We start from the raw sequence: 26234 nt of genomic DNA, 5'->3' as shown, positions 1-26234 counted from the left end.
AGTCGCAGAAGGTGCAACTTGCCTTCTTGACAGATAAGGGAGCACATTCCTTAGGGGCTCGGTCATATAAGCAGAAGTGAAAGAAACCCTGGCACTACAAAGCTGGTGCTGCTTCAGATTGCAAGGGAAAGAGACGGGTTGGAAGCTGTGATCCTCATCCAGAATTATAGAAGGGAGCAGCAAGGATTTCCCCTAAAAATCCCAGAGCAAAAGAGAAACAGTAGATGGTACATTACAGCCTGGAAGTTGGAAGTTAAAAGATACAACCTGTACTCCACTGAAGTAGGAACTTTTCTGAACCAGGAAGCTAAACTGTGCCAGAGGGAACTTGTTTTGAGGCTCAGAGGATCCTGATTTTGCTTCAGAAGGAATTTCCCCTGAGCTGAGCAGGACATTCTTGTGAGTAACTGTTTGGCTATCTGATGAAACTAAAGAGAGGACCAGGCTAGGTTGTGCAAAAGCGTGAGGAGACAGAAGCAATACAGTAACCAGAAACACTGTGTTGCTGTAAGAAGAAACTGTTATTTAAGAAGAGGAGCTATAAGAAGAGTTAAATATTTTCTGGAACTGCAGTTCTGTTTAAATTTCTGCATCTCCCAGAACTGTCATTATGTTTAGTTCAGAAAATTCCTTAGTAAACTCTTTATTATTTGGAGCACAACTTGAGTCTAGAGAGTGCTTTATTTATGTGGAGTGTTCTCAGGCTGGTACTGGTCCAGAAGGTTATCCTACCCACAGCTCATGGCCCCAGAGATTTATTTCCCCACCTCGGGATAATATCTACCCTGCTCCCCAAGGCTGGGAAGGTGGCCCCTGGTGTACCAGGGGTTTCAGATAGATAGATAGACAGAGACAGTATAGAAACATAGAAATGACAGCAGAAAAAGACCAATCGGCCCATCTAGTCTGCCCAGCAAGCTTCAACCCTTATTTTCCCATACTTATCTGATCCAAATTTCCTGCCATCCCCTGTCATTGTTGCAGAGAGTAATGTTGGAGTTGCATCGAAGGTGAGCATAAGGCTTATGGTTAAAGGTTGTAACTGCCGAATCAAGCATGTTACCCTGATGCTTGTTTACCCAGATTGTACAGATAGATGCCTTGTTGGATGATATCTGAATGTAAATCCTGTTTTCCTCACTTCCCCCTACCGTTAAAGCAGATAGGCCGTGTCCCTACGGGCTCCTCCTGGGGGGATCACGAGCTTCCAGGGTGAAGCTGACCTCTCAACATCTTCAACAGGCCTTGCCATCTGACGGTAGAGACTGACGAGGGTTAACTTCCTTCTCAGCAGTGCAGACTCTACCTCGGAACAAGGGTCCACTCTCCTATTCAAAAAGAATACCAAGGCCATGGACCCGGCAGAGGCCTCAGCTCACCAGGCCATTCCTGGATTAGCCCAGAAGGTTATGGAGCAGCAACGTATACTAGAATCCATGGCGGCTTCCTTGGAATGACTTAACGCCCGTCTGGATTCTATGGCTGCAGCTCAAGCCATTCCGCCACCACTGCCTTCGGTGGTGCAGAGTAATACCCGGTCTGTGTTTCCATTACCGACTCCTCCACGGTATGCCGGAGACCCTCGCTTGTGTCAAGGTTTTCTCGACCAGTGCAGCATGCACTTTCATCTTCAAGCCTCCCTCTTTCCAGATGATCTTACCAAAACTACATATATCCTATCGTTGTTGGAGGGTAAGGTCCTGGCCTGGACTTCCCCTTTCTGGTGACAGTCAGATCCAGTCCTACAAAATCTGCCTAAATTCTTAGAATTATTTCAAGTGATGTTTGACGATCCCGGGAAACAAGTGGTTGCGGGTTCCAAGGTTTTACAACTCCGGCAAGGAGGGTGACCGCTGGCAGATTATACCATTGAATTAAGAACTCTGGCCTCCGAACTCCATTGGGAGGAGAACTGTCTCCGTTCCATTTTCTTAGAGGGTCTGTTACCCAGAATAAAAGATGAAATGGCAGCCCGTGAGTTACCGCAATCTCTGGATTCCATCATGGACTTGGTAACTGGAATTGATCGACGACTACAGGAAAGAGTGCAGGAGGGATCAAGCATGAGAAAGCACATAGCGGGTGCCACTTCTTCCCGCTCGGTTCCCACCTCCCAAACGGCACCTAGATCCGAAGGAACTATGGAGGAACCTATGCAACTGGGACAAGGTCCCCTTTCTCCAGAAGAACGTCAAAGACACCGCAAGTCAGGCCTCTGTCTCTATTGCGGAGGAGTGGGTCATCTCATTGCCCATTGTCCTACACGTCCGGGAAACTACAATGCCTAGGCTCCACCGGGGGAGTAACCCTAGGCATCACCTCTCCGGCTCCCCCACTGACTCTGCAGGTTACCCTGGATTTCGAAGATCATCGGTTCTCCTCTCTGGCTTTAGTAGATTCTGGAGCCGGTGGGAATTTTATTTTACAAGATGTGGTAGAGCAACTACGCATCCCCACTTGCTTGTGTCCAAAGCCGTTAATTATATCCTCCATTCATGGAGATCCCCTGCCGGGGAGGATAACTCATCATACAGTACTGATGGAATGTCACATTTCACCGAACCACATCGAAAGCATCTCCTTCTATATCATCCAAAGAGCAATTCCTCCTATAGTTCTCGGCATCCCATGGTTACAGCAACACAACCCACAATTCGACTGGACCTCTTTAAAACTAATCCACTGGGGATCAAAATGCCAAGAGACCTGCATTCACGGATCAAGTCCCTCATGTAGCTTCATCTGTACTTCTTGGCTGGAGGGTCTGCCATCACAGTACAAGCAGTTCTCGGACGTTTTTTCCAAAAAGGCTGCGGACATTTTGCCTCCACATCGAGAATTCGATTGTAGCATCAATTTGATTCCTGGCGCCACCCCACCACTGGGTAGGGTCTATCCGTTGTCTGCCTTGGAGACCCGTGCTATGTCAGAATATATTTAAGACAACTTACAGAAAGGATTCATCAGGTGCTCTAAATCCCCAGCCGGGGCCGGCTTTTTCTTTGTTGGAAAAAAGGATGGGACCTTGCGTCCATGTATAGATTATCGTGGGCTAAATGCCATTACCATCAAGGACCGGTACCCACTGCCGCTTATAGCTGAACTATTCGACCGTCTACAGGGGGCCCAAGGTGTTTTCTAAGTTGGACCTTCGAGGAGCATATAATCTAGTTAGGATTCGTGAGGGGGATGAGTGGAAGACGGCTTTTAACACCAGAGATGGACATTATGAATATCTTGGTATGCCTTTTGGATTGACCAATGCTCCTGCCTTCTTTCAGCACTTTGTTAATGAAAGATTCAGAGACCTGCTCTATGTCTGCGTGGTAGTCTACCTAGACGATATTTTGATTTTTTCCTGCGATTTACAGACGCATCATCAACATGTTGTTCAAGTGCTACAACGTTTGAGAGAAAATCGACTTTATGCTAAATTGGAAAAATGTATCTTTGAAAGAGAAGCTTTACCTTTTTTGGGGTATATCATTTCTAAACAAGGATTTCAAATGGACCCCGCTAAATTAAAATGCATCCAAGAATGGCCTCAGCCTAGTGGTCTACGGGCCCTCCAGCGATTCCTCGGATTTGCAAGCTACTACCGTAGTTTTAAACAGAACTTTTCCAAGCTGGCTGCACCTCTTATGGCACTCACTCGTAAGGGGGCAAACATCAAGGTCTGGCCCATAGAGGCTGTAGACGCCTTTCAGGCTCTCAAGGAATCCTTCCTTCAACAACCTTGCCTTCAACATCTGGATCCCAGACGTCCATTTACAGTGGAGGTCGATGCCTCCGCTGAAGAAGTAGAAGCTGTCTTGAGCCAAAGCAATGCATTGGGAAAATTTCATCCGTGCTCCTATTTCTCTAGAAAATTTTCCCCAGCAGAACACAATTATTCTATTGGCGACAAAGAACTTCTTGCTATCAAGCTCGCGCTTGAAGAATGGCGACAGTGGTTGGAGGGGGCACAGCACCATATCACCGTCTTCACCAACCACAAAAACTTTGTGTATCTACAACAAGCTCAACGCCTGAACCCTCGTCAAGCTCGCTGGGCGCTTTTCTTCTCACGCTTCGATTTTGAGCTTTGATATCGACCAGCTACAAAGAACATCAAGGCTGATGCTCTGTCTCGATCTTTCTCAGAGGTGGACATTGAGGAGCAAATTCAAAATATTATCGATCCTGCTCGCATTATCCTCTCCACTACATTTACAGTCCCACCGGGCAAGACTGTGGTACCTAAAATACTTCGTACCAAAGTATTACAATGGGGATATGATTCTCAGTTAGCCGGACATCCGGGCAGAGCTAGGACTCAAACGCTTCTGCAACAATACTACTGGTGGCCCGACATGCACAAGGATGTTCGTGCATATGTGGATTCTTGCCCAACTTGTGTACAACACAAGAATCCTACTGGAAAGACTTGGGGACTTTTACAGCCACTGCCTATTCCCCAGAAACCCTGGATGCATATTTCCACTGATTTTATTGTGGAACTTCCGCCATCTGAGGGCAATACAGTAATCTGGGTAGTTGTGGATCGATTCTCCAAAATGGCCCACTTTATCCCACTTCCCTCCCTCCCATCAGCTCCTCATCTGGCCCAACTGTTTATGCTTCATATTTTCCGTCTCCATGGCCTACCACAGCATATCGTATCTGATCGTGGTCCTCAATTCATGGCCCGTTACTGGCTCAATCTTTGCAAAAAAATTAACATTTCCCTGGATTACACCACTGCATTTCATCCGCAGGCTAATGGACAGGCAGAACGCACTAATCGTGCGCTAAAGCAATTTCTTTGGATGTACGTCAACTCCCGCCAGGACGATTTGGCAGCGCTTCTCTCTTGGGCTGAGTTCTCTCATAACTCGCATGTTTGCACCGCAACAGGGACATCTCCATTCCAGATTATTTTTGGACGTCACCCCAGGCCGCCTCTACCGTTGCCATTACCGGTACCATAACCAGCAGCTCAGCCTCCCGCAGTACAGTTACGGCGGCTCTGGATTCACACCCAGCACATGCTCTGGAAAGCTGCTCATTCTGCCAAGACATTCGCAGACAAGCATCGACGAGCAGCTCCACAGTTCCGTCCAGGAGAGAAAGTATGGCTTAGCACATGCCATATCCGGTTACGAGTCCCTTCCATGTGGTTGGCCCCACGTTATATTGGACCTTTTCCTGTATTACGTCAGCTTGGTCCTGTAACTTACCAACTCCATTTACTGACCACCTTGAAGATTCATAACTCTTTCCATGTGTCCCTTCTGAAACCGTTGGTCCTCACTTGGCCTTCCCGGAAAACTCCCGAACTACCACAGCCTAGGGCTGAGGATGAGATTATATACCAGGTACAAGAGGTACTAGACGTCCGGAAAAGAGGCAAAACATGGGAGTATCTTCTATCGTGGGAAGGATTTGGCCCTGAGGAGAATTCTTGGGAGCCTGCTAAGAATATACTGGATGTCTCTTCTCACGAACTTTCATATTGCACATCCTGGGAAACCCAAGCCTTCTCAGGGGAGGCCTAAAGGAGGGGGTACTGTTAGGAATGCCGGTTGCGGCACCCCACGACTGGGTGTCATGGCCGCCAGCCGCAGCGGGCTGCAACCAGGGTCAGGTCGGCGGCCACAGTGTTAATTCCTTACCAAAAGCTCCAGAGGCTCCAGCGAAGACTGACAGCTCCCTGTTTTCAGCGTCTTCATGGCCGCTGCCACTGCCTCACTCGGCCGCATGGTCTCGGTGGTCTGGCTCCTCCCCCTCAGCCTCCTAGGAGCCGTGCGCACGACTGCAGAAGATATTTAAAGGAGCCATGACCGGTTATTGTCATGGCTCCCCCTGGGACTCCACCTCCTGGTTCCTGTACTTAAGGCAAGGTCTAAAACTGAAACATCAGATTAAGATGTATATATTTATTTATCATCAGCTAGGAATCAAAATGGCGCCGGCACTACCTTTGCCCTGTCACATGATAAGGGCAAAAGGCCACCGGCACCATTTCTCTTCACAGCAGCCGTGGCCAGAGAGCAGGACATCATGCTGGGATCGCGCCGGGACCCTCCCACTGGACCCCAGGTCATTTAAAACATTTGGGGGGGGTGTGTTTGGGAGGGTGGGGGTTTGTCTTAAAGGTTCGAGGTGGGTGTTAGGGTTTTTTTGGTGTGCCGGTTTTCTTGCCCCCTATTTAACGATACAATACAAATGCCCCTGATGATAAATCGGGGGCATTTGTATTGTATCGTGCACTCTAACGATTTTGGACAATTTTAAAATTATCTGACGATAATTTTGGAGTTGAGTAGCAGTTTTCTTATTTCTGAGAGCTCTTCAAGTTCCTTTGTCATCAGCTGAAGTGCATAAGTACATTTAATAGCTTCTGCATATTCACAAATAATGTCCAGCTCAGTTCTTGCTTCACAAATGGCAGTCTCTATTGCTCTAAAAGCATCCTCTGTTGAATTATCTTTCACAAATGAAAAAGATGCCATTTTCCTCTAGAGATGTGCAATCGTTTATCACGAATTAGGCAATTACAAAGAAATTGCCTAATTCGTCCTGGTTCGGGGGCCCCGAAACCCGAAAAGGATTTTCACCGAACTTCGTGGAAAATCCATTTTTCAGGTTTGTATGGGGAGAGAGGCACTTTTTTTTTTTTTTTAAATTAAAAACCACCCCAAACATTAACATTAACTATAATAACACCCCCCCCCCCCCCCCATCCCGATCCCTCCCCAAGACTTACCAACATCCCTGGTGGTCCAGCGGGGTCCCGGGTGCCATTTGTCCCTCCGTGCCGTGCCCAGTGTGCTAGTGCTAGCCACACTCAAAATGGTGCCGAATAGCCTCTGAACTACTATGTCACAGGGGCTACCGGCGCCATTGGTCAGCCCCTGTCACATGGTAGGAGAACCGACCAATGGCGCCGAAAACCCCTGTGACATAGTATGGGCAAAGGCTATCGGCGCCATTTTGATTATTGGCAGCCGACGACGACATCGCTCCAGGACCCCCGCTGGACCCCCAGGGATTATTGGCAAGCCTTGGGGGGGGGTCAGGAGGCCCCCCCAAGCTGGCCAAAAAGCTTGGTAAGTCTTGGGGAGGGATCGGGATGGGGGGGAGGTGTATGTAATGTATTAAAATTAATTTAAATGCGTAGGGTGGGTTTTTTTTTAGCTTTGTTTTCCCGCGTCGTTTTTTGGCCCGGTTTCGGTTTTCCCTGTTTAGTTTTTTTTTTTTTTTCAAAAAAACTAAACGATAAAAACCGAACTTTACCACGAAGTATCCGAGTCAAAAAACGACCCGGTAGCAAAACACGAAGCACATCTCTATTTTCTTCTGGCAGTAAACCTGTTCAGGAAGAAGTGACAGATCACCACAACATACCTGCACAAAAGGAAGCTCTCCCCGGGTATCGCCTATCTCTTAACAACCGTTGACCCATGTTGAACTGCTGTTCACATGGAAACCTCCTCCACTTCACCATACTTTGAAGGCTCATGCCTCACTTTCAGGGCAAACCCATTTCAGGGAGCCCTTTCCTGTGCAAAGGAATGGAAACTTTCCCCGGGTGTTGCCTATCTGTTAACACCCGCCGACATGTTGAACTGCTGTTCACATGGGAACCTCCTCCGCCTTGGTTTTCAAAATTCTCATTTGTATATCTGCTACGTCCACCAGATTTTAAAAGACCAGGAAGAGCTCATTAGACGCCAATGGAACCACCATACTCTAGGGGCAAACCCATTCCAGGGAGCCCTTTCCTGCACAAAAGAAAGGGAACTCTCCCTGGGTGTCACCTATCTCTTAACACCTGCTAACACATGTTGAACCGCTGTTCACATGGAAACCTCCTCCACTTCGCAACACTTTCCGAGTCTAATGCCCCACTCTCGGGGCAAACCCATTCCAGGGAGCCGTTTCCTGCACAAAGGAAAGGGAACTCTCCCCGGGTGTCGCCTTCCTCTTAACACCCGCTGACACATGTTGAACCGCTATTCACATGGAAACCTCCTCCACTTCGCAACACTTTCCAAGTCTAGTGCCCCACTCTGGATGGTGGTGGTGGTGGTGGTGGGGGGGACGGGACCCATTCCAGGGAGCCCTTTCCTGCGCAATAGAAAGGGAACTCTCCCTGGGTGTCGCCTATCTCTTAACACCTTCTGACACATGTTGAACTGCTGTTCACAGGGAAACCTCCTCCACTTTGCCACACTTTGAAGGCTTGTGCCCCACTCTCAGGGAGAACCCATTTCAGGGAGCCCTTTCCTGCACAAAGGAAAGGGAACGCTCCCCGGGTGTCGCCTATCTCTTAATACACGCTGACACATGTTGAACCGCTATTCACATGGAAACCTCCTCCACTTCGCAACACTTTCCAAGTTTAGTGCCCCACTCTGGGTGAAGGTGGTGATGGTGGTGGTGGGGGGACCCATTCCAGGGAGCCCTTTCCTGCACAAAGGAAAGGGAACTCTCCCTGGGTGTCTTCTATCTGTTAACACCTGCTGACACATGTTGAACCGCTGTTCACCTATAAACCTCCTCCACCTCAGCCTTCAAAATTCTCATTTGTATATTTGCTACGTCCACCACATTTTAAAAGACCAGTGAGAGTTCACTATACCCCAACGGAACCACCACATTCTAGGGGCAAACCCATTCTAGGGAGCCCTTTCTTGCATAAAAAAAAGGGAACTCTTCCCGGGGCTCTTGTTTGAATATTTGCTACTACCACCAAGATCTGCACCCACAGCAGCTCCACCCCACCCAGGCATAGTTCATCATGTTTCAGGTCCCAGCATGTGTGTTAGACTCCTTGGTCCGTGTTTCAAGATGGGTCAAGTGGACAATACGCCCCGGTTGACAGTCGCGCCGCATGCAGGGGGCCCCATCTCCCTTTAAACCTCAACGTCACCCGCAAACGAGCCGAGCCATAACAATAGCGGGCCCCACCTTATGGAACTCCCTCCCCACCTGTCTCAGAAATGAACCTTCATTGCAAGTCTTCAAAAAACACCTCAAAACATGGCTGTTCCTAAAAGCTTTCCCACCTGACACGTAACCTGCCCAAATGCAACTGCAACACACCACGCCCCCTACACAAGCATCTCGCATCACCATCTTCCCTCCCTTGCACCACCTTCCTCCCACCTATCCCCCCCTCCCCCCTTTCAACCCTCCTTGCCAACCTTAACCTTAAAATATCCTCATCAACAAGTCATTTATGTACATATGTTATATACTATATCAAATGTTCCATGTAATCCTGTTATTTCTGTTATAATTCATTATATTTTATTACAATGTTATAATTTATTATATTTATTACAATGTTATAATGTAAAATAGGGCTGTTACTACCCTATTCTTTTAGTTATCTGGAAACTGATGTGATATCTCGATCGAACGTCGGTATATAAAAGAAATAAATAATAATAATAATAATAATAATAATAAACCGCTCCCCTCTTCTTGGGTTCTATCTGAGAAGCTTGTTTGCTGTTTGAGCTCTCTCAGTGTCTCAAATCTTTATTCAAATATTATTGCAAGTTTTCTACAATTAGGGGTAGATTTTAAAAGAAGCGCGATCAGCCTACTTTTGCTTGCGCATCAGACTCAAGCAAAAGTACGCTGGATTTTAGTAGATACGCGCGGAGCTGCGCGTATCCACTAAAATCCTGGATCGGCGCGCGCAAGGCTATCGATTTTGTATAGCCTGCGCGCGCCGAGCCGCGCTGCCTCCCCCCGTTCCCTCCAAGGCCGCTCCGAAATCGGAGCGGCCTCGGAGGGAACTTTCCTTTGCCCTCCCCTCACCTTACCCTCCCTTCCCCTACCTAACCCCCCCCCCCGGCCCTGTCTACACCCCCCCCCTTACCTTTGTCGGGGGATTTACGCCTCCCGGAGGGAGACGTAAATCCCCGCGCGCCAGCGGGCCTGCTGCGCGCCGGGCCGCGACCTGGGGGCGGGTACGGAGGGCGCGGCCACGCCCCCGGGCCGTAGCCACGCCCCGTACCCGCCCCCAAAACGCTGCCGACACGCCCCCGAAACGCCGCGACGACCGGGCCCGCCCCCCGACACGCCCCCGACTCGCCCCCCTCCGAAAACCCCGGGACGTACGCGAGTCCCGGGGTCTGCGCGCGCCGGTAGGCCTATGTAAAATAGGCTTACCGGCGCGCAGGGCCCTGCTCGCCTAAATCCGCCCGGTTTTGGGCGGATTTAGGCGAGCAGGGCTCTGAAAATCTACCCCTTAATTTTCTATTGCTGAAAAAGATATTTGTTCTTTTTTGCTGCTGTGCCTGTCAGGCAGCCAGGCTTTTTTTTAATGCACTTTTTTTTTATTGAACTACTTGTTGACTATCGGTCTCGTGCCAGTATTTAGCCTTAGATGGAGTTTACCACCCACTTTTGGCTGCATTCACAAACAACCCGAATCCAATAAGACCTGGTCCCGGCACGCCGGGGGCCACTACTTCTGGCCTAACACTATCCGCAGGCTGAACCTTGTCTTGCCTCCTTGTCTTTCCCCTATCAACACCACAGCAACCTGACTACCTCAGCTCTGCCAGCCTGTCTTGCCCCTATCAAAACCATAGGGACCAGACTACACTCTGCCATCCTGTCTTGCCCCTATCAACTTTCTGCCAATCTGCCTTGCTGCCATACACCAGATGACTCACTCAACTCCTTGTGGTGTTCTTCCCACTATCATGGTTCCTCAGTGTGTTGGTGCTAGTCTTTCTGCTTGCTATGTTCCCCCTTCATTGTGCTGTAGGATGTCGATGCCACTTGTCTTGCCGTTTTGCCTGTCGTGCTGTCTTCGAGGGTTCATGCAACTGTTATTGGTGCTCTCTTTTGAAGCTGTGGTGTGTTTTTGACACTCTTGCTGCTGCTTTGCACCTCTGTTAAAGCACTCTTGCCACTCCTGGTACCCCTTTGCCCCCTTACAGTGCCTTAGGCAATTCATGCCACTTTGGTGCCACTTTGCCACAGACTAAGTACCTTGGAGCTCTTTTCTCATTCTGATGATTTCTCCCCAGAAGTTTCATCAGAATTGATAAGAAAACCCCAATTCTGCATCTAAAAATAGGCTGCAAATACTTCCCCATCAACTTTAATGTCAAACAAAAAACAAATGAAACTAACAAATGAATTGGATTTTCCCCCTATGAAACTAATGAAATGAATTGTGGTCCCACGAAATGAAAATACAAAATGAAATAAATGTTTTCCTTCTGTACATCCCTGTTAGTTATTTACATTCCTTCTGGGTTGCATCTCCCTGATTCCTATTTAAAGCCAGACATCATGTTTGAGAATAATTTTTAGATGGATCTTTGTGCCTAATTAAGGAATTAGTGGTCTAGATCCATCAGCCTAAAAATTGTTTCCCTCTGAGCTGCTAAATATATCTGCCTAGTTGCGCTATGGGGTACAGTGGTGTGGTTGAAAGAGAAAACTATGCACATACATCTGATTTTCAAATTGTACGTGAATAGTTTACATACATATATTTGAGCCATTAATTGAGCCAGGGGCTCTGACGTATGAAACCATCAATGGTTTGAATGCTGCGTCATTCATGCCAATTAATTCTTGATAGTTCTCTACCACTGCATGATCTTTATGTCCAAAGAAAAATTACTTTACCTTTTCTTCCAGCCAAGTGACTGGTTCCAGCCAAATAGCCTGTCTTACATTATCTCCAGTATTCCTCCTTTACCTCACTGTTCCTTTTCAGCTGCTTTGATCTGTGGGCTGGCAGGAAACAATGCATAGAGAGAGGGAGGAGGGGAAGCCAAATAAATCTAAGATGGAGGGTATTTTTCTTTATCAACCAAATAGTTCAGGTCATGAGTGTGGCTCTACCCATGTCACATGAGTGACTTTAAGGGGGCAACTTTGAACAGTCCATGTGATTTGCATTATACACAGCCACTTTTAATCCACATAACATTGCAGTCAGTTTTCAAAGGGAAACAACTTAGCAGCTGCAAAGTTCATACATTAAAAATGCCTGTTCATTTGGTACCTGCTGTTTCTGTTAGGGATTTTTTTTTTTAATGCATCGGGAAATCTTAATGAAATTTCCCATTTTGTTTCATTTTGTTGTTAAAATGTAGAATAAAGAGTCAACAATGTCTAGTAGATACTTTCTTTTTGGACTAATAATTTGTCTGTGACAAGCTTACAAGCTTTCTTCTCTTCATCAGATCAATGAAGAAACTGTAAAGTCACATTGGGCTTAAATAGTACAGTGCCATCTAGTTCATAAACTGCCAGTAGATGCCATTACAACTCAGTAAAGAGCATCCTAATTTCAAAAGTCTTATTCTTGTGTGCTCTGAAAGTTCCCTTTATGTGCCATGATTGTGAGGTCATAAAGAGAATTATCTTCTTTTGAGAAGTGTTCACCTAGAGGCAGATTTTAAAACATACGTGTGCGGCGTACATTTGTACTCGCAACCCGGCGCACACAAATGTACGCCCACTTTTTTAACATGTGCGTGCATCCGCGCGCATGTTATAAAATCAGGGGTCGGCGTGCACAAGGGGGTGCACACTAGTACAATTTGCGCGCCGAGCCCTCGGGGAGACAGCTGGCTTTCCCCGTTCCCTCCGAGGCTGAGGCCGCTCCGAAATCGGCCTCAGAGGGAACTTTCCTTTTCTCCCCCATCTTCCCCTCCCTTCCCCTACCTGTCCCCCACCCCCCAGCCCGAAAAATAAACCCTGTACCTTTGTTGTGGAAGTTACGTGCGTCAGCTGAGTGCAGGCGCACGATCCCCCGGCCCAGCGGCTGTACGGGGGCCTCTGGCCTCACCCCCACCCCGCCCCCGGACAGCCCATTTTTTCAAGCCCCGAGTCTTACAAGCATCCCGGGGCTTTACGCGCGCCGCCAGGCCTTTTGAAAATAGATCTGGCGAGCGTAACCCCCCTACGCGTGTAAATCCTCCTGGATTTACGCTTTGAAAATCTGTCCCCTAGTGAACTGTCATTCTGTTTTTCGCTGTAATATTTTATGTTATATCTCTGAAGATTGATTCTTGTCCTTAATTTGAGGCCTGTTTCACCAATGAAGCATTACTCTTCACGTTTTTTGCACTGAATCATGAATACAATTATTCATGAAATATTCATGATAAACGGCATCAGCCTCGGTCTGCTAGTGCCATTTACAATTGCAACACCAGCAGGAAAGGAGAAACTGGGGAGAGCTCCTGTTTTGTGAAGAAAGAAGACTTAAGGTGCACAGATCCAGGGGAGGCAGGGGGAGAGTGAGGGAGGGCCAAGAGGGTTTGTTTTTCAAAATTTTCATTTTTTTTTGTTTCTTTTTTTCATTTCACATAAACAAAACAAAATGAGACAAAAGATGTATGTGGACATTCCTATTTAAGCTAACCTGAATATACATCATCAATGTCAGATCTTTATTTTTTAAGAATGGTTATAATAGTTCTAATTGTTAGGGTTCCAAGAGTCAAATGGACATAAAATAACCTTATAGCATTTACAAGCAAAAACAATTTAAACATTTAGGGGTAGATTTTAAAAGGGTTACGCGCATAAGGTACAGAAGTAACCCTTTTAAAACTCCCCTATTTTGCATAGGCTCGGTGGCGTGCGCAAGCCTCGGGACGCGCATAAGTCCCGGGGCTTCGCTAGGGGGGCGTGATGGGGGTGTACCGGGTGGGCGGCCCGACGTTTAGGGCGTTCCAGGGGAGTGTCGGTGGCGTGGTGCCAGCCCGGGGGCATACCACGGGGCGTGGCCGAGGCCTCTGGAACAGCCCCCGGGTCGGGAGATGGCACGCCAGCAGCCCGCTGGTGTGCGCCAGTTACACCTGCTGGAGGCAGGCGTAACTTTTACAATAACAGTAAGGGGGTGGTTTAGATAGGGCCGGGGGGGGGGGGGTGGGTTAGGTAGGGGAAGGGAGGGGAAGTTGCAGGGGGGTGGAAGGAAAGTTCCCTCCGAGGCCACTCCGATTTTGGAGCGGCCTCGGAGGGAACGGGCAGCACGCAAGGTGCACAAATGTGCACCCCCTTGCGTGTGCCAACCCCAGATTTTATAAGATACGCGTGGCTACGCGCGTATCTTATAAAATCCAGCGTACTTTTGTTTGAGCCTGGTGCGCAAACAAAAGTACGCGCGCGCGCTGTTTTTTAAAATGTACCCCTTAGGGTAGATTTTATAACATGTACACGCACATCTATGTGTGTGCCAGTTTTATAACCTGCACGCGCATGTTATAAAATCGGGTGGCCGCACGCACATGGGTGCCGGATTTTATAATCCCCACGTGCATGTGTGAGCGGCACGCAAGGGGAGTGAATTTATGCAAAGTCCGCCCGGCGATGCAATTGGGCCTTCCCCAGTTTCCTCACAGTTCGCTCCAATTAAGAAGCGGACTGCTAGGGAACTTCCCTAACCCCCTGCCTAACCTTCTTTCTCCTTCCCCTTCCCCTCTCCTCCCCACTCCCTAAACCTATTCTACCTTGCCTGACTTTTTTTATTTTAATACTTGCTGCACGAGCTGGCCAGCTGCCAATGCGCACTTCCCTGCGGCAGTGTCTAATGGCTGCTGTCCCAGTCGGTCTCTGTCCTGGCCCACCCCTTTGAAGAGGCCCGGCAGTTCTGCGCGTACCAGGTTTGAAAATTTGGATGGCACACACAAGGCCCAGCCACGTGCATAAACCCTGCATTTTATGCACGCAGGCCTTTTAAAATCCATCCTTCAATACATAGTGGAGGTGATTTTCAAAGCCTTTCTCAGAGGCTATGCACATAAAATTGGCATGTACATAATTATGTAGCATGTAATTGCATACATGTTCTTTTAGAAAACTAGCAAATACATATGTATTAACATGATTGTATAAATCAGTAAACATGTTCTAAATGGGCATGTTCGAGGCTTGTCATAATGTGGTTTGCAAGTGCTTGTACAGTTATGGATTTTGTCCATATGAACATCATAATTTTTGCTTGGATGCTTTTACATCAATTAACATGCCAAATTCAAACCTTAATTGTCCTTTGAGACCTTGTGCTTGGTGTGGTGGTCAAATTGGGGTTAGAGATTGCAGATTAGTGGGAGTACTTGGAGAGTATATTCAGTGCTGGAATGGTAATTGCAGTTTCTTTGAAATATCTTTCATTTCTTCTGTGTTTATTTTGTCAGTCTCTCTGTACATTTCAGATTCTGCTTTGTTTCTGTATTTGGATGCTCTTCGGTGTATTTGGCTCTGTCTAGGAGAGTATGTGGGCCAGGTGTGACTCAGAAGTGTGTCTGGCGTGACTGGCAGTGGATCTGATATGACTGGAAATGGGCAAGAAACAGCAGTGATTGCTATAAATGTGTGAATACTAAGAAAGTAGTGTATAGGGAGAGACAACAGAGGAGGAAGAGGAGAATCAGGAGGTACCTCATGGAAGGGATATATAGGCCCCAAATACAGTTTTTGGTATCTATGCAGTGCAAGTCAACAGCAGGTTCAGTTCAATAAGGAAATCATACTGTATCTCTGCACCTTTCCTTCTTATTTCACTGGGACAACGTGCATGGCCTTCAATGGGGATGTTTGACCTTGGCATCAGAGGCAGGCTCCAATAGCACTACAATATTAGGTCGCACCACGAAGAAATGTTGTGAAGAGTGACACTTTGCCAATGCAGCTCCTGGAGAGGTGATAACTGATACACCATTCCCAACAAGGTCCAAACTGGAGTATAAGAGGAAGGGGCATCTTGCCAATCAGAACTCCATCTTCTCTCCTCATACCAGCTCCTCAAATTTACAGTTGCAGTTTCTAGATCTGGGTTGTAGCTTTGCAGTGATGCCCACTCTCAATGTTCTCATCCCCAATTGCTCAGCCCCATATGTAACTATTTCTCCTGGAGTCAGCATGAGAACACCACATGCAACTTGGAGGCAAGAACTCCTCAACAGTCAAACATTTTCTTACCAACTGCACTTCTTGTTCCAACTCTAGATTCAAGAGAACAGAGAAAGCAAGCATGATTGAGTTGACTTCATCTTTATGCACTTCTATTAGTTTGGGATAGCATCCAAGGTAGACTATATAAAGATCTGATTCAAAAGGGCACCATTTTTGCATTGCCCAATACGTTTTTAATTTTTGCATATCTCAGACAATAACCCTACACCTTGCAACAACATGCTGCTGGATATGGTGGACTGCAAGCTGCATGAGTTGTAGGGTCTCCTCAAATCCATCTAACAGCCCACTCAGAGCAATAGCCTTCCAATTCAAGCCAATGCAAACCATGTCACCAAACTTCCATTGGTGATCAAAGACATAGTCACTTTGTGGGTTCTAGACCCAAGATGGCCAATGTATTGCAGCACTTGAGATTTTGACTCAATTGTGGAAAAGCATGCCCAAGTCCTGCAGAAGAAAATTGATCATGTCAACACATAGATATTTTCCAACTCTTTGTGGTCTGATGTAAAAAGAAAAGTATAAATAAAAGGAAGAAGAATGAAGATGCTGAGGGAAGGGATAATACAATGACATATAACATTGTCAGTTGGATGAGGGTATTCATGCACAAGAGTATTGCTAGTCAGACAGATGCATCCCAGATACAGATGCAGATAGCATACTGGAAGTGAAAGGATAGGCTTGGCTCAACTATAATCAGCATTATAGGGACACAATGAAAGAGAACCCTCACATGTCTTGAGGCACACAAGATGTCAATTTTTGACTGAAACGCATGACCATGGCCAATATGTCCTTGGCCATAGGCACTAGTCCACTACATGAATACCTGACCCCTGGTGGGAGCCAGCAGCGCATGAGAAATGTAAGTTCGACTTTTCCCATTACAATCTTGTCTAGCAGTTTCTAATCCCCCCCTCCCACAATGGGGAACCTCTTTCTTCATCTGGCCCTGTGGTTGAAATCTGAGCTCTACTGTTTGAACCACAGGCTCTAGATCTATGGATCCCTGTGTGGTTCAAAAATCAGCTTTTTGTATGTGCAGTTCAAACGTGTTGCTCAATTCTACAGGTCCCCAAAAAACAGAGCCCCATGATTCAAATTGCTGTTTACCTGTGAAAATTGTTCTCATAGAGGCTAAATTTCATACAAATGCCCACGGCCCATATGGAGCTTTGCAAAAATACACTCATATTTTATTATCTGCATGCATGCATACACATTCACAAATTATAAAATGTGTGTATCTTTTGTAACCTCTTGGGTGGGATAAAACCCATAAACTGGACCCAAAGTCACATTATCAAGGATTTGACCCTACTTGCAACAGTTCTCCTGGATAACTTATACTTCTGAGTTGTCCAGGGCTCCCTGAGATGGGAAAGATTGATTTCAAAGCCTTTTTGTATTTATCACAAATGCACCGCCCCTTAAGGCCCTTGGCATTGAGCACTGATAATCTCCGAAAGTCTAAGACAATTAACACGCTGGAAGCTGAGTGATTTCTTTTATTGATAATTGATCAAATGGGTGAAAATGTTATTTACTGAATTTTGATGCAGTTAATTTACAGGTTGAAATTAATACACTAGTGATCTCACTCTTTCAGTCAAAGTCTTTAGAATTTGTAATAGCTAATTCCTTAATAATTCAGCTCCTTCACCTTTCACATTAATCAAGATGGAAGAAAGTATAAACCTTCTCCCAATTTCTCACATTTATCTCAGATTCTTCCCATTGTGAAATGGTTAGATTAGTAGTCCCAATTACTCAACTGAATGAAAAAGTCCCAGTTATCTCACATCTCTCCAGTAGTCTTCAGTTTTCTCTTTCTCTCCAGTTAGCTACAAGTATGAGCTAACTGGAGAGAACTGATCTTGCTCCTCTCTGTCACAATATGTCTTACCTGGGACCAAACTGGAAAGTCTTAGAAAAAAATCATCTTTACTGCTTCTCACAAGCAATGGATGGAAATATTTTCCTCCTTAATTATACAGCTACTCTCAGGGTCTTTCTGGGTGTACTCCAGATCCAAAATAATACTGAGTCCCTGGACCCTGGTGTTCTCAATAAAGAACATAGACAAAACTTTTAATGAAAAAGGGGAACTAAGAGAGAGAAAAGAAAGGTAGAGAAACGTCTTTCTCTAGAATTAAAAGGTCTCCAAATCTCTGGATCAAAAATCTGGGTAAAGTGAAAGTAGAGTGTCTTAATCAAAACCCCAATTACTGCTTACGTACCTAGTCTGAACCTCCACAGGCTTGGTACACTCCTTTTGGTAAGGAAACCAAGGGTTCTTTATAATTTTATTTAAAACATATGCATGTACATTAACTAAATATGTAAATGTTTGTGTGTATGTGAATTCATTTGCATTCAGTTATGAACGTATGCATGTATGTTTTTCTAAAAACTTAAAATCCAAGAAATGGCTGAGAACTGATAAATATCAAAATACAATAGATCCAGCACAAGCAAAAGAAAAATGAAAAATTTTTTAGAGCTATGGAGAAACCTCATATAGTGCCACTAGGGGCTAATGGCTTGTCAGCTCTACAAGGCACTAGGGCTTTTTAATCATTGGTAACCCAGAGAGATGATTCTTCCATAAGAAGCTATCAATTGCTTAGAAAAAGAGTGGGTCCAATAAAACAAATCGGAAGGCGGTCCCACGTAGCCAACACAATAAACAACAAGGGGACTACCTTACACCGTGGAAGATTTTATTAAGGGTACCTGACTCGAGCTGAGTTTCGCCAACAAGGCTGCATCAGTGCAGTGCCATTTGTTTCTTGACAGATCGCTGCGTTGTAAGTTCTATTGCAACAATCAATACTCAGATTGATATATTGACTCTTGCAGCAGTAAGAGTATGTTTACAACATAAAGCCCCTGATGCAGCCTTGTTGGTGAAACTCAGCTCGAGTTGGGCACCCTTAATAAAATCTTCCATGGTGTAAGGTAGTCCCCTTGTTGTTTATTGCGTTAGAAAAAGAGTGTCCACTTCGGACATTATTTATTACGTTACCAGTCTATAGTTCACAATCTGGTCTTATGCTGTCCATGTACAGTCCAACATTGCAATGTTTCAGAAGATGATTCTTCTTCAGGGAAACAAGATGTGCAGGTGATTAGACTGGTGAAGACCTAAGACAATGTATAACAAACAACCTTTAAGAGATGTAGGTGTCCTAACAGATCCAGTTACGCCTATATTGAAGCTGTTACACATCTCTTAAAGGTTTGTTTGTTATACATTGTCTTAGGTCTTCACCAGTCTAATCGCCTGCACATCTTGTTTCCGTGAAGAAGAATCATCTTCCGAAACATTGCAATGTTGGACTGTACATGGACAGCATAAGATATTCTATGCACGAAGCCCAGCTTGACCAGATTGTGAACTATAGACTGGTAACGTAATATATAATGTCCGAAGTGGACACTCTTTTCCTAAGCAATTGATAGCTTCTTATGGAAGAATCATCTCTCTGGGTTACCAATGATTAAAAAGCCCTAGTGCCTTCTAGAGCTGACAAGCCATTAGCCCCTAGTGGCACTATATGAGGTTTCTCCAGAGCTCTAACAAACATTTTCCTTTTGCTTTTGCTTGTGCTGGATCTATTGTATTTTGTATGTTTTTCTATGCATGCATGAACTTCTGGTTTTTCCAGGTTGAGCTTATTCCAAGATGTCTCTCCCCCCACCCACCCCGCTGATGCCTGCCACATTTTACCATCAGGGACATATTCTGCTGTCTCTGTTGGTGAAGAATGAGGCACACACCTATCCTGAGGTCCATAGATGCAATTAAGAGCTCTGACATGCCTGAAGGTACAAATGGGTTTGTTTTAATCATCAGGCTTCCTATACACGTAATAATTACTCACATAAGTCCCACCCCTTTATATGTGCAAATACATGCCTCGTATACACATTAGGGGTGTGCATTTGTTTGCAACGTATTGGCAATCCGCAACGTATAGGGCCATATACGTTGTATTCATGGGGAAGCGAAACATATCGCAATTCCCACGAATACAACAAATCTTCACCGAATTATTCGGCCATCTAAAGGAGAGAATTTAAACAAAACTTCCACCCTCCTGACCCCCCAAGACTTGCCAAAATTCCCTGGTGGTCCAGTGGGGGTCCGGGAGCCATCTACTGCACTCACGCTGTCAGCTACCGGTATTCAAAATGGCGCCGATAGCCCCTGTGATATAGTAAGGTCAAAGGCTATCGGTGCTATTTTCATTACTGGCAGCCGACAGCCCGAGTGCAGGAGATCATTCCTGGACCCCCACTAGACCACCAGGGAGTCCCCCCCAAAATTTGCCAAAAGTCATTGATGGTCCAACAGGGGCCCTGGAGCCATCTCTTGCACTCGGGCCGTCAGCTGCCAGTATTCAAAATGGCGCCGATAGCCTTTGCCCTTTCTATGTCACAGGGGCTACTGGTGCCATTGGTCAGCCCCTGTCACATGGTAGGAGCACAAGATGGCGCCGGCAGTCCATTGTTCCTACCATGTGACAGGGGCCGACCAATGACACCGATAGCCCCTGTGACATAGTAAGGTCAAAGGCTATCAGTGCCATTTTGAATACCAGCAGCAGACGGCATGAGTGCAGTAGATGACTCCCAGACCCCTGCTGGACCACCAGGGAGTTTTGGCAAGTCTTGGGGGGGTCAGGAGGATGGGGAGTTGTAGTTAATTAAATTTTAGCCGGGAAACAAATAAGAATGGAACGCATGCCCCCCTTGCCGAATGCAACGTATCTGCCCCCCACGAATACAAATACCGAATGTAACATATGCGGTCCCTCTGCACATCCCTAATACACATATGTATAAAGGATATAAAGGGCTTGCTCCCAGTGTTAGTCTTCCTACTTGCACCATATTCAGAAAGAATAGAGCTTTACTGAGGAAGCCTCATTTCCTACCAAGGGAAGTGGACCTTCTTGTCTGTGAGGTAATGACAGTTCAGAATATCCTGTATGGGCTAGTGGGCTCATACAGGAAGGAGAGGATATGGGGAAAGATCTGTCATCGGTTCAATACAGTGTTTCACAACAACCACACTGTGAAAGACCTGAGCCACAAGTGGCAGGACCTTCAACGTCTGGTGAAGTGGGAACAGGCCAGGATGAGAACTAAGGGGTCTGCCTGCCAGATCATTTTCTCTACAGCAGAATGGATAGTTCTATAAAACATTTTGGAGGCAGCAGTGAGAGTTGTGGAAACATGAAAGCCTCATATCCTGAAAGCCATCAAGGTGAGCAGTTTATACAGCAAAGGCATATAAAGTGCTTGTTTATTTATTTTTATTTATTTATTTATACAACTTTTATATACCGTGTCACAGAAAACAAAATTCTATCTAATGTATGTAATGACTATAATTATGTACAGAGTACCATACATTTTATATACATAGTCCCTGTCCAGTGAAGGTCCTAGGCAAGTGGGTACACAGGGATGGCCATTGACCATACAAGGCCTCATGACCTCCCTGGGTTCCTGCAAAGGGTGAAAAAGCAGAGTATTTTCATAGCCATTATGATGTTTTACTCACAAGGACTTTTCCTGCTCATTAGTGAATTTCTTTAATAAGATACTCAGCATGCCTATGCTGTTATAGAAAATAAATAGCTTTACTGATGGCTTGGAAATGAATGTTTAACCATTAACTATTTTTGTATGGTGTTTCTAAAATATCTATATGCACACAGAAACTACAACAACCCACTTTCTTTTCAGGTCCAGACACATAAGACAGGTCAGGTCTTTGGACAGATACCACTCCCCCCCCCCCCCTCCGCAATAAATGATAGCTTAAATCATTACCTCCTAGGTAATGTTCACTCTCCTTACAGTCTAGGACTGCTTGTTGCAGAATCTGACTCAGACTCTTTTGACAATGCTCTGGCACAATGCTCTACCTAAAGCACCTCCCTGTATATTAGTCACCCCTTTTTGGATCTTCTTTCTATCTTCAGTTTTCTATACTTATCAGAAGGCCTCTCCTAGAATCTTTCTCCTCAACTCTCCCTCTGAGCCTCCTCTGTGGACTTACAACTTAGTAAAGACACCCCGCCCAGTGGAGGAGTGCAGCACATCCATTGCATATTGACACAATGCTGACATCAGACAGGCTTGGTCTAGTGAGACCAGATAAAGGCATATACAGGATGTTATTAATGGGCTGGGACAAATTTCAAGGAATAGAAAATGGCCATTCCCTTACATATGTTACATTTTTTAAATATAAAATGGTGCACAAGGCAGATAGGGCAAGCATTCAAAAGTAGGGTTGTCCACTGATTCTCGTTTTTCAGGATAGGTTGATTCATTCCTGGTTTTACCCCATTGAATGCAGGGACTTGTAGTCTTGCTTTTCTAAGGGAATTCAAGACAGCAGTCAGAACTGTAAGTCCAGGAAATGCAATGGAATAAGTTCAGAACTGGATCAACCTGTCCTGAAAATCTGGAACCAGTTGGCAACCCTATTCAAGAGCCACACCTATTTGTAAGTCTTCTCTTTTTCCTTGCCTCCTGATGCTTTACGAGTGCTTCAAGGGTAGATTTCATTACTATGAGAATGCTTTCTATACAGTTAGTGGTATAGCAGGACATGGCATGCATAGGGCCCATAGAGAGGTTCTATTAGCGAGAGGAGAAGACAGGTGAGGGCTGTGATGCACCAGGACCCACTGGTCTCCAACAGGCAAAGCAGTGTTCACAGGTGCTTCCTGCTAGCATAGGAAAGGTCACTGAGGAGGAGGAGGGACCAGCAAACCCACAATGTGCCAAATTTAGGGGACTGGAAATAATGCATGAAACTTGCAAATTCTATGCATTAGTTCCATGTTTGCCATGATAACACATTTTACTGCATGGTGAAAGCTAAGCAAATGTGTTATCACAGCTTAGCAAATTGGCCCCTGTGTATTTTTTATTTAACATGCTCTTATAAATTTAATAAATGAAAGGAAGGAACACAAATGTAAAAAATGACAGTATAAAACTTACAAGGTATCTCAGCAATCTGAATGGTAGCTTATTGATCTTGCAGTACATGAGAGACCATTGATTTCCCACATCACCAGTAAGTATGAGAATTGCAACACATGGTAATTAGAAGTCAGTTGTGTGATTGCAAGCCAAGCATGCAAGATACAATAGTTAGTCTTTTGGGAAAGACTAAACTAAATTAAGGAAATTAGGAGTAAATGCTTGCATTACAGAACTAGAAGCCACATTCTGTAAGAATGCATACAATATAATTAGCTCTTTCTGTGAAATCTGGTATTAAAACATGGTTAATGTACTTTAATAAATACCTCATACACGTTATACAAGCCTCTATGGTCATTTTCAATACTGTTTCTTAACTCTTCCTGTAATGGTGTGCCTGCTGTGCGTGCACCAGTCCACATTTTCAAAAGAAAACACCACTGGGAATTTCTAATTGAAAATGAGCTTGCGGGTACAAAACTAATTGGGATTCTGAAAAATACCCCATTGTAAATTGAAAAACACAGTGATGGTAACTTTCACAGCGGCGCATGGACACATTTATTTATTTATTTATTTATTTATTTAATAGCGTTTCTATACCGACGTACGTTGGGAACATCTCGTCGGTTTACAAAGAACAAAACTAGCAACAGGCTTTACAAGGAACAAGAAACTGTATAAACAAGTAATATAAGGAGTAAAGGGATCTTAGGGGAACAAAAGAACTAGAGGAAAATAGGAGGGGCCAGGGTGGGGGGAGAAAGGGGGGGTGGGGGCTGGAGGAAGGAGAGGGGGGGCGAGAGATGGGACCAGAGGTTGAATATAGTTAACATCACAAATTTACAAGGAAGCAGTAAAACATGTTATATACAAGTTATATACAGAATATGTACAGATTGCATTATAATAGGTTAATGGGGTAGGACTGACAAATTAGGTAACAGATTGCATTGTGATAGGTTACTGGGGTTACACTGACAAATAGGCTGACAATTTATCTACAGGGTATGAACATTTTATATATTTTATATATTTATATATGCACGCATGTTATAAAACAATCTGACCGTGTGCACACTGCACAAGTGCGTGCAATTTTTAAGTGGATGTGCATCTGTGAATGCAAATGCCGCTTCTACCATGTAAGTAGGGGAATTTTAAAAGATGAGTGCCAACGCCATCGTCTGTTTTCCCAGTTTGTTCCCATTTCACCCAGTTGAGGGATAGTTCTTCCAACCCCCCCTAGATTAATAGCCTCCTTTCCTTCGTGTTAGCCCCTACCTTTAAAACCCAACTGATCTGCCTATATTTTTTTACTTTACTACTTTTACGCCATCCATAGCATCCTCAGGTAGAAAATTAGATTGTAAAACCTGTGGGGACAGGGAAATACCTACAGTACCAGAATGCAATCCACTTTGATGTACACTTTGAAGTGCCGAAAAGCAGAATATAAAAATCTAAATAAATAGATAAAATATAACTTGTCTGCTCACTGGCCTACTGAATATTACCCCACGAAGGGGGTGATTTTCTAACCCTATCACCTCAAAAAGGGACTTTTCGCACACGAAAAGTCCCTTTTCAAGTGCGATAGCTAGATTGGGGCTGAGTCAGGGTGATGTCGGCACCAGAAGAGGAGGAATCGGGGAGACATCGGGGCGGACACTGTGGAAACTTCACTGGCAGCGATAAGGTAAGACCCCTTATCACTGCCAATAGCGCTCCCAGTAGCACCACCTTTCACAATGGCGCTATTGGGTGCAAAAGCCAGCAGCGATAACACCGCTGTGGTGCGATCGCTGCCGGCTTTCATAGGCCTGCCCCCTCCCCCCCCCCCCGCTTTGCCCCCCCAATACCGCGTGATTCACAAAGCCCTGCGATCTTAGAAAATCCAGGCCTAAATTTGCAATTTCTAAACAGCTAGAATCAGAAATCCTCAATATAGGATAGAGAAGAGCACAGAAAAAAGTGTCATTTTGTTTTTCTTTTTTTGATTTTTTAAATTTATTTGTATGATGTTTATCTTAGTTAATTTCTTTGAATTGAAATAAAATAAACACTAAAGTGAAAAAAATAGAAAAAATAAAGGAAAGGAAAGACATAGTCCAGGTTCCCCCTCTCATCCTGCCCACCAGCCCCCACCCCCTTCCAGCAGTACCGCAATAAAATATTAACCTTCTTTCAGGCCTTGCCCATCTTAATCCATTCATGGGATTGTAGAAGTCCAAATGAGTCAGAAGTTATCCTCAATTGTTTCTGCCCTGCTGGATTTCTTATTCAAAATGGTGCTGGCTGGCCTATTATATTGGCCTGGCTGTAAGTTGTATTGGGCAGTGCAGGAGCAGCTCATAACCAATGTCCTAGATTGAGGGAATCAAGAAATAATTGGAAGAATTTTCTCACCTATATTAACAAGATGATCACTGTGCACATTCATTAATCTAAAGAGTAATAGACATGTTTGAAAAGACATTTGTTTGTTGAGCACAGATAATTTAGGCTGCATTCTATTTAGTCTGTATGATAATACCTGTCTTATAAAACTCTATGTTTCAGGATATGAACAGATGTTACTGTCAACAAATCAAGGTAAATTACTTTATAACTGTAATCATTATTTAAACAGAAAGTATCAGATGCATGCAAAAAAGGGGTTTACATACATTATATTTAGTTTTAATTTCAAATAGATTTATAAAAATGATCTTGAGACAAATGTAAATTATATTCATTATAAATGGGGTTTATAGAATTAGCTAATACTGAAGAGGTAAAGAAAACATAGGGATAAATTTTCAAAAGGTTATGCATGAAATATGTGAAGCATCCATGTGCAACCACTGTTTAATAAATGGGTCACATACGCATATATATGCACCTTCACAAGTAAAAGTATGAGCGGAAAAAGTGGGCATTAGGGGCACGGCTTTATAACATGTGTAATTAATTATTTTAAAAGTGACTTACGTGCAAACAAACATCGTCAACAATGTGTGAATACATTTACTAATGTGCATTTACGTGCCAAGTTCAAACTCCAACGTTGGTGTTTAGTGGTCTGGCTTCTCCAGGTGAGTGGGCACAGCAGCAGGCGCATTATTTCTCTCCTAGCGCATACTGTTTGCAAATAGTGTGCGTTATTCAGAAATATTGTACACTATTTGCCATCATTTAAAAACATGGAAAAAATTGAAAATAGCCCCCAAAATACAATTTGGGTAATGATAACCTCCCCCCAACGAAACACAAAT

This window comes from Rhinatrema bivittatum, chromosome 3, assembly GCF_901001135.1.
Source record: "Rhinatrema bivittatum chromosome 3, aRhiBiv1.1, whole genome shotgun sequence".
Taxonomy (NCBI): Eukaryota; Metazoa; Chordata; class Amphibia; order Gymnophiona; family Rhinatrematidae; genus Rhinatrema; species Rhinatrema bivittatum.
Note: the sequence above shows the minus strand (reverse complement) of the source record.